The following is a 10,083-nucleotide window of genomic DNA, read 5'->3' on the forward strand; positions in this document are numbered from 1 at the left end:
GGCAGGGCAGGCACACAGTTCACTAGATTCAGATCGCAATAATCTCATTACCAGAGTGAGAGTCCCAGACAATCGTGGCCGGCCCCGGGCCCAGGATTAACGAACATGTGTAGCGCACCCAGGAGTTGTGATGCACCTGTTATGTGATCCCGGCGGCCTCTGTGAGATTCTTAGGCGGCAGGCCCGTTTAAAATACTAATGTATCCATGAATTAGGAGAAAGCATCTCAGAACTCTACCATCTTTTTCTCGTCAAGAACAGTATTCTTACATAGGTGCTTGCATGATTAGAAACTGTAGAAATAGCGCTACTGTGCTAAATAAACTCTTATGTACTTGAATATTTACTTAAAAATATCCCCTTCTGAACAACCAGTAAAACTAGCGTATATAGTTGAAACCTTTCAACAGGCACTTTTCAGTTTGATTTTTCCAAAATTATCCTGGGAAAATTATACTGAGCAAAGTGCCGGGGTCACTTACTCGGTGCAAATGGGAGCTGAATGAATAATTTGTTGCCAGGGCTGTTTTAAATTTGATAGTCTGCACAGTGGGTGCTGGGTGAGGGCAGCTTGTGGGTGGGGTGGTGGAGCCTTTCTTAAGGTGCAGCAGATACAGGTGTGCCTACTTACCGCCATTCTCTACATCAAACTTTACTTGTCTAATCCAGATTTAAACGCTTGTTCTGAAACCATGTGACCCTGGGCAGACCTATTTATCTCTGCGTTCATTTTATGGTATATGTGCAGCGTTACAGAGCTGTCTGCATTGTAGTATAATGCAGATGAGTTTTATTGACCTCTAGGGCATCCTACCGCCTCCTCCACAATACCCACGAGGGCTTCTGTAATTCTGCCTCAAACTGGTCCCTTTAGAGAAATACTCACTGAAACGAGGTGATCTGTGTACCGCGTCTCATGTTTGAAAAGCTGCTCCTGCTACCGTGTGCATTTTGTAAAATGCCCGGATTGGCCATACTGCCACGTTAGCATTCCCCTGATGGGATGCAGGTGATAGGGCTACTTTCAGAACAGAATGGGCTTCCTGGGTGGCCAAGCCATGCCCCCATAGCTTCAGCCCACTCTCAGCCTCTTGAAGTGCAGGGCGGGTTTGAATATATTCGCCAGAGCAGGATTTAGCTTCCAGTCTGGCCCTGTTAATGGTATAACTTGCATGGATACCAGTTTCAAAATCTAGATATTCACTAACAGAGCAATGAAGAATGGAAGTCGTTTTCATTGCTGTGGCATAGCTTGAGAATCCATCCCTTCCCTGAACTTGTCACATCTCACCTGGGCCCTCAAAGACTGACAGGTCCACTATCAATAATAAGCCATGTAGCTAAATGACTTGATACGGATCATTTTGAATATAGTAACAATACAAAATGGCCAAGAAGTGTTTTTCAAACTGTCTATGATGCATGGCTGATATGATAGAAGATTAACTAGATTATGTGTGTTACGTGCTTTTAACAAAAGTAAGCAACTCACAATGCCAACATATAACACAACATTAAAATATATATATATTTTAATATAATTAACACATATGTACATTAAATACATTCCTTCAGAAAGGCAATATTTCTCTCCATGTGGTCTCATACCTGGTGTAACATTAAACTGTGGGATCAGTGGGTCACTGGTCCCATCCTTGGGTGCACACTGTAATTCCTCTGTGATTCCTAGAGGTTCCAGACTTGGTTGGTTATGAATTATTCATATTTATTGTATTCATAAACATGTTAAGTTATTCCATTTTCAACATCTTGACTTAGTAGTTAGCGTCAATCCAATGCATTTCGGGGCTATATGGTGCCCCTTCATCAGGGATGAGGTACTGTAATGAAATTCAAAGAAACCGTGTAAATGGTGGTGGAGGGTAAACATAAAGCATGCGTCGTGCTAGGGAAACACTAAGAGGTGTGGGGGGGAGCGGGGTGGTTTGTGACTGTTATGGGGTCACCTTCATGCGTTCCGATCTGTCCGTGTTCAAAAGAAGGGTGAAAAAGAAACCATGTTTCCATGGTAGCTTACGTGTATCAGAGGTATAACGATAATACCGATGTGCTAAAAAAGTAAAAAAGCGCATGTTGTAAGTATACGTTTAAATTACCACGTAACTTACAATTTAGTAGTGGTTCATGCTTTCCACTAACCTGCTTGGAACGGAGGTTAAACTTCCAGGCTCATCCACTCGTAACGCCAGACAGGACGCGAAGAGGTTCCTGCCGCGTTTGGTCAGTTACAATGGTAACGGTAAGTAAACCACTCAAAATCTGATCAACCTGCTGTGCATCTATCCCAATAATATTGCTAGCTCATACCTGGTGTGTCACACAGTTTGGTGCTTACTTTCCATCCATGTTAAAGAACAGTAGATGTTTCAGCACTCAGGCGAATGTGCTGTATAGCTAAATACATAGAATGTCCCAAAGGCGAGACGGATTGCATTAAAAATGCTTGTTAATCTTGGTGATGGTGTCTTGGTACACTACTTGTGGCGTCTTCTCTCACATTGCAGGTGGTGTCTTTTCTCACAGTAATGGTGCGCCTTTCTCACAGCAGTGGTGTCTTTTCTTACACTGGTAGTGTCGTTGTATACTAGTCATACCATCATTTCTCACAGTAGTAGTAGTGTCTTTCTTCGCTGGCATTGGGGTTTCCTTCATCCTGGTGGCACTGTCTCTTCTCACACCAGTTCTGTGGCTTTTCTTACCCCGCCATTCTTCCTTGCATGGGTCAGGCTCGCTCGCTATGCACCACATGGAGGCTGGTCAAATAACATTTGCCAGGGCTGCTTTGAGCTCCTAGTCCGGTCCTGAAGCTGTAGCAATCTGGTTCATTTCTATTCTGTGAGTGTGAGTCAGGACTCAGGCCTCGGAAGCATCGCTTCTGAACTGCCCACACCTTGGTGATTAAAAGCACAGCACTAGGAGCTTGCAGCCATTGAGAACAGAGATCGGCTGCCTGCCTTATTTCCAACTCCGACACACACAAAAACAGAAATTACCAATTCAACGGGTGAATTATCTTTTTTTGTGCACTCTTAGTCTTCACTTCAGTCAGTGCTATAAATTAGGAGAGCTTCAGCAGTCAGCTTTAAAGAGACGTGTCAAGAAGCGATCTCTGATCATAATTTATTTCAGAGCTGGTCGTGTTTGCTACATTATTTATGTGTGACTGCACGAAATGTTCCAAAAAAACAAGCTCTCTTGCTTTGGCTCTTTCTTAGAAAGTTTCCCACTGATCTGTTAAATGTGTACTGGTCCAAAAAAAGGGAAGTCATGAGGGGGTGACACCATGATTTACCCGCACCGGGTGACACCAACCCTAGTGACGCCACTGAGTGCTTTGAATGCCAGATAAGCTGCATGAGAAACTCCACACTGGAGAAAATCCTTATGCCATAAAAGCTTGAATCTGAAAGACAAGAGTTATGCTTCACGAGAGATCCCACTCTGGGGAAAAACCTTATGAGTGCTCGAAATGCAAGCAAAGTCTTGAATACAATGTCAGTTCTCATGAGAGATTTCACACTGGACTAAAGCCATATACAGGTGGGGAAAGCCAGAAACGTTATACTCAGAAACGAGATCTCACTAAACATGAGAAATGCATCCACATGAGGTGAAAAGTAAGGCATATCTTGAGTTGCAGGAAATCTTCTAACAACCTGACTTTACATGAGAGAGCACATATTGAAGTTGCAATAGGATTCATCAAGAAACACTTGCAGGATAACTTAGGCTGGCCGCATGCAACCTCCAAAGGAATTTCAGGCCTGGAAATATTTTTCATTGCAACAGAATCCACAATTTGAGTATCTGAAAGTTACAAAACTCTCAAGGTCTTTACCTTACACAGAGAAGTGTTAGTGCTTGCAAAAATCAACTAATTGCCAAAGAAATCACAATAATAATGTCTTAAATATCCACCCAAAAGGTTTCTACTCGCCCTTGTTTCTTAACATATGACTGATATCTATTTTTCCATGATAAGATTAAGCCTATGAGGAGTTCCTCGGTGAGGAACTCTGAAAAGTGACAAAAAAACTGGCGGTCTACGCAAAGTTCCGCAAGCAGCGGAGTGCGTAAGGGTCATGCCGTTTGTGGTGATTTCATCCCATGTCGGTGGATCATTTGCCCTTCTCTTCCAGGAAGTTATGGATCTCTTTGCCAAGGGAGCTATCAAACGCATCCCTGTGCCAGAAGTAGGTCAGGGTTGCTACTCCCACTACTTCTTGGTACCCAAAAAGACATAGGCCTGCATCCTATCTTAGTCCTCAGGGACATCAACCGCTTCCTCCGAAAGGAGAAGTTCAAGATGTTAACCTTGGCTCAGGTCTTGTCTGCCTTCGAGCCTGGAGATTTGATGGTAGCGTTGACCTTGCAGGATACTTACTTTCACATCCCCGTCTTGCCTGCCCAACGGTTCACGGTAGGCCACACTCATTTTCAGTTTACCATGCTCCCCTTTGGCCTTACCAGCCCTCCCCCGGGTGTTCACGAAAGTGATGGCGGTGATCGCAGCTCATCTGCGCAGATCAGGGGTTCCAGTCTTCCCCTATCTCGACGACTGGCTGTTGAAGGCGAGCTCACCCAGGTCGTCTCCCACCTCCAGACTATGACAGACTTCCTGTATTTGCTGGGGTTCACAGTTAGCATGCTGAAGTTGCACCTGATTCCCTCCCATAAGCTCCTTTCCATCAGGGCGGTTCGGGACACAGCACAGTTTTGGGTCTATCCTCCCTAGCAGCAAGTCCAGGATATTCGGGCTATAATACCGATGTTTCAGCCTCCATCCCGGTGTTCGGTGAGAATGACCCTGAGGCTGCTGGGCCTCAGGGCCTCCTGCATCCTGCTGGTGCATCATGCCAGATGGCATATACGTGCTCTGCAGTGGGACCTGAAATTCCAGTGGGTGCAGCACCAGGGGAATCTTTCCGGTGACATTCAGATTTCGGAGGGGACTGCAAGTCAGTTGCAGTGGTGGTTCACGAACCAGGATTGGGTCAACAGCAGATCCCTCTCCCTTCCCCAACCTGAGTTCACAGTAGTGACGGATGCGTCACTCCTGGGATGGAGCAGCCATATGGGAATGGCGGAGGTCAAAGGCCTCTGGTCTCTGGCGAAGTCTAGGCACCACATCAACCTTCTGGAGCTCCGGGCGATTTGTCTTGCACTGAAGGCAAGGAAGAGTGGTGCAGGTGTTCACGGACAACACCACCGCCATGTGGTACTGCAACAAACAGGGCAGGGTAAGGTCGTGAACCCTATGTCAAGAGGCTCTTCTCCTTGGACTTGGCTGGAACATCAGGGCATACCTCTGGTGGTTCAACACCTAGCAGGTTCCCTGAACGCCAGGGCGGAGAAACTCCGCCGCCGGTACATGATGGATCACGAATGGTGTCTTCACTCGAAAGTGGTGCAAGGTCTCATTTAGCAGTGTGGAGAGCCTTGGTTAGATCTATTCGCCACCGAAGATAACGCGCAATGTCAGCAGTTCTGCGTGTTGGAGTTTTCAAGACGGCTCTCGCTCGGCAATGCTTTTCATCACTAGTGGAGTTGTGGCCTCCTGTATGCCTTTCTGCCTGTACCACTTCTGCTAAAATTGCTGAAGACGATCAAACGCGACCGGTCCCAAGTCATTCTTGTGGCTCCGGACTGGGCACGAAGAGTCTGGTACCCCGAGCTCTTGAGCATGGCCATCGATCCTATTGTTAACAGATTTCTGAAGTGCATTACTCCTCTCTTTCCACCTTCTCCTTTCGTAATGCCCCAGTGGGACTTGAATCTTGTCCTCACTTATCTTATGTGTCCTTCTGTAGTAGGGGATCTCTGTTTATAGTCATAATCTTGTGAATAGTCCCGCCCATGTGCGTGGTCCCCGGAGCAATCAAAATAGTCTCTTAAGTTGTCTTCTACTGCAGTCCTGCATAGACACTTTAGAGAAAATCAAGACAAATAATGCAGACTAAAACTACAAGGCTACATTGGCCAGCACTTCATCTTGAAGTGAAAAGGATAGCAAAATAATATTAAATTCTACACATTTTGTAAAGTTTCACATCTAGAGAATCTCCCCTTCACAAAAATCCTTTGTCATGATAGAGAGGAAGGGTTGGACAGACAAGCCCCATATGCTGCCATTATGTGTCTGGAAAAGGGATACCGTGCCTTTAAGTAACTCTCCAAAGACCCTCGGTATCCCAGGATGCACAGCCAAAGGCCTTTTACTTTCAGTTCTTTTTTCCGGCTCCTGCTAGCAGGACCCTGGAGCATTGAGCTCTACCTTTTTGGGTATATCTTCAATTTATGAAGCTTTTCTAGTGACTTGAGTGTTTCACTCGACGTCTGGGGTTTTCCTCTTCCAGTTGCTGTGTTTTTTTCCCAGTTTTGCCACCTCTTTATTGTCGAAATGCCAGCTTCATTTGACAAGTGCCCTGAGTGTGGTAGGAAGAAGGCTAAATCTGACCCCCACAGAGTATGCATACTCTGTCTCCCTTCCACCCATGTCCCTGACTCCTGTGATATTTGTCACTCAGGGAGAAGATTTGTCTCCAAGGCCTAGAACAGAGGAGACATCAAGAACCAGGTGGGACTTCTGGGCATGGAGGGACTCTGTCATCATCCTCTGCCCATGCCTTGACCTCTGGGGGGGCTCCCCAGTCAAGAAAAGGCCCAGAAACTGCACCGGTCCCAGTCGACATCGACATTGATGGCTTTGACTTTGGCGTCGAGAGGTATGACTACCATCTGTTCCCCGTCGACCCAGGGCTCTGGGTCGAAGCGACGTCGACGCTCGGCGTCGAGGGGCAGGATCTCGAGACCTCGGACGAGGTTGACGTCGAGGACTTCACCGGCGTCGACACACCATCGACGTCATGATGAGTCCCGAAGAAGCAGGCGACACCGCCGTTCGCCATTAAGGTTTACGAGACGTTCGACGTCGAGGAGAGAAAAATCGACGTCAAGGCGAGGACGTTCGATGTCGAGGAGTTCATCGACGTCAAGAAGGTCATCCACGTCAAGAAGGTCATCCACGTGAAGAAGATCGACGTCGAGAAGAGCGACTTCAAAGAAGTCGACGTCGAAGAAGGATCAGTCGACGTCAAAGAGGACGTCAAGGCCCAGGACTGTGTCTAGTGCCTCTGTCGTGAGCGTCTCATCATCATCATCGGCCAGTCCCCGGTCGCGGCGGCACCGGCGCTCGCCCTCAGAGATATCTGCCTCCAGTGCGTCCTCCCCGGGGTCTACTCATAAGAAGAGGAGAGTTGTTAGCTCACCGGACTCTGATTATTCCCGGACCTATTCGCCCTCAAGGCCCAGGACGCCTACAGCTCCTGCTCTTCCGCAGCAGATTCCTCCACCACCACCGCCTCCTCCTCCTCCACCGCCTCCTCCTCCAACACCGCCTCGGCCTCCACAGCCTTTGGTTCTGGCTCAGCCTCTTCTGCCTCCGCACCCTCAAAGGCCCAGAAAACCGAGGTCAAGGTCCAGAGGGAGGCATTGCTCTCGCAGTGAGCGTGGGTCTTCGACGAGGTCACGTCATCGTCGTAGTCAGGAAAGGTCACAGCCCAGGTACACGGACTCATTCAGTGACAGGAGATATTCTCCCACTTTGTCGGACTCTCCTCCTACAAGAGTGTCACCCGTGGATGACATTGTGACATTCCAGGATGTGCTGCTGAGGGGGGCAGCGAAGTTGGGGATCACATTGACGGTGCCCACTCCTTCCACCTCTGTGATCTTTGAAACATTGCAGCGCAGGCACCTCTCTCGTCCTTTGCTGCCTTTGGTGCCAGGGCTGGAGGAACCGGCCATGGAGCTGTTTCTGACACCGGCCTCGGTGAAGTCAGCGCCATCTCGGCTTCAAAAGAAGTACAGACCCCAACATTCTGATCCAGCATTTTTGAGGTCAGATCCTGTCCCAGATTCTGTCATTGTGACAGCGGCCAAGAAGCAGCATTCTACTGCCCCTTCGTCTACAGTTCCTCCGGACAAGGAGAGCCATCAAATGGACTCAGCAGGAAGGAAAGTCTGCGAACTTAGTTCGCAGACCTCTATGAAAGCGGCGAGGACCTCAGCGCTGTTGGGTCGCTATGACTGCCCTTGTGGGAGTCCCTGCAGCAGTTCATTGAGCTCCTCCCGAGGGATAGGAGAGAAGACTTTCAAGAGATATTGAATCAGTGCATGATGGTCTCAAATCAGGTCATCAGTTCGGCGGCAGGCGCCTCTCTCCTGGCTGCTCATGGGTACTGTCACGGCATCAATTGGAGACGCCATTCATGGTTGTGCCTTACCTCTCTTACGCCTGAGGCACAACAGAGGATCGCTAACTTGCCCTTCTCGGGATCTACCCTTTTCGAGACTCATGCGGATGAAGAAATGGCCTACATGAGCGCAGAAGTAGAGACACTGAAGGCTGTAGGTTTGGAAAAACCAAAGGAACAGCGGAAGTCCTTCCGCCCTTTCCAGAGGCGTTGCTTTTCCCAGAGGCGAGGGCAAGGTCGCCAAGCTGGCCAGCAGCAACAACAATAGCAGCAATACCAGCGACAGCCCTTCGAGAAGCGTCAGAGGGGCAGAGGCGGACACAGGCCTCCTCGCCCACAAGGGCCCGGCCGGGTCTAAGCCCTGGGGAGTTACTTCCCCCTTGTCCATTATCCGCTCCGGTGGGGGGAAGCATACAAAATTACTTGGCAGAGTGGATAAAAATTACTCAGGACAAGTGGGTGCTGAATATTGTTTGCAATGGATACAGTCTTCATTTTCTCAGCCCTCCTCCAGCAATTCCACTGGTTCGTTCAAACTACCAGCTGCGTGAACTTCAAGCAAAGGCTGATACCCTTTTAGGAAAAAGGGCGATAGAAGACGTCCCTCTGTCTCAGAGGGGAAAGGGTCTATACTCAAGGTGCTTTCTGGTACGCAAAAAGGACAAGAACGAGTTCAGGCCCATTCTGGATTTGCGACAAGCAAACAAATGGATTCGTAGGGAGAAATTTTGCATTCTGTCTTTGCACTGGATTTATCCTCTGCTGCAACGAGGAGACTGGTTTTGCGCAATAGATCTGCAGGATGCGTACTTCCATGTGCCCATTGCACTGAAACACCGGAAGTTCCTGCGCTTCCTAGTCGGCACCAATCACTATCAGTACACCGTACTACCGTTTGGACTGAAGGCTGCACCTAGGACTTTTTTTAAATGTATGGCAGTGGTGGCAGCGCACCTGAGAAAGGACAAGGTGTTTGTCTACCCGTATCTGGACGACTGGTTGATCAAAGCCTTAACCTTCCAGGAAGCGCAATTGCATTTCAACAGGACGGCCGTTCTGTTGAACCAGCTGGGTTTGCACATCAACATGTCCAAGTCTGTTCTGACTCCTGTTCAGTGCCTGCATTACTTGGGAGCCTCCATCAATACTCTCTCAGCAAGCGTGTCTCCTTCGGAGGAATGACGCTTATCGATCCTTCGGAAGGCTCAGGCTCTCATGTCCGTTCCATCAACGACAGTGAGGACGGTGTCTTCTCTTCTGGGTTCGATGGCCTCTTGCATCTTCCTCACACCACATGCTCGTCTCCACATGAGGCCGCTGCAGAAATGTCTGGAGGATCAGTGGGACCAGAAACGAGGGAGCTGGGATGACAGGATCCAACTGTCTCTACACGCTCAACAGTCCCTGAGATGGTGGTGTTCAGCAGAGAATCTCCGTTCCACAAGGACATTCCCATACAGGCTATGTGACGGATGCTTCTCTCCACAGCTGGGTAGCTTATTCAGACCATCCACAGATCCAAGGAACGTGGTCCCAGGAGGAATCCACGTATCACATCAATTTTCTGGAACTCAGAGCTGTTCACTTTGCTCTGAAAGCCTTTCATCCGTCCTTCCAGACCAACTCCTTGCTTGTACAGACGGACATTATAACCACAATGTATTACCTTAATAAGCAGGGGGGCTCGAGATCGCGCACACTGTCACAGGAGGCCAGAGGACTGATGATAACAGCTACCCATCTGCCAGGTGTGCAGAATGCTCAGACGTACACACTCAGCAGGCTGGTCCAGGAGAACCACGAGTGG

Source organism: Lissotriton vulgaris, unplaced genomic scaffold, assembly GCF_964263255.1.
Source record: "Lissotriton vulgaris unplaced genomic scaffold, aLisVul1.2 SCAFFOLD_1209, whole genome shotgun sequence".
NCBI classification, from domain to species: Eukaryota; Metazoa; Chordata; class Amphibia; order Caudata; family Salamandridae; genus Lissotriton; species Lissotriton vulgaris.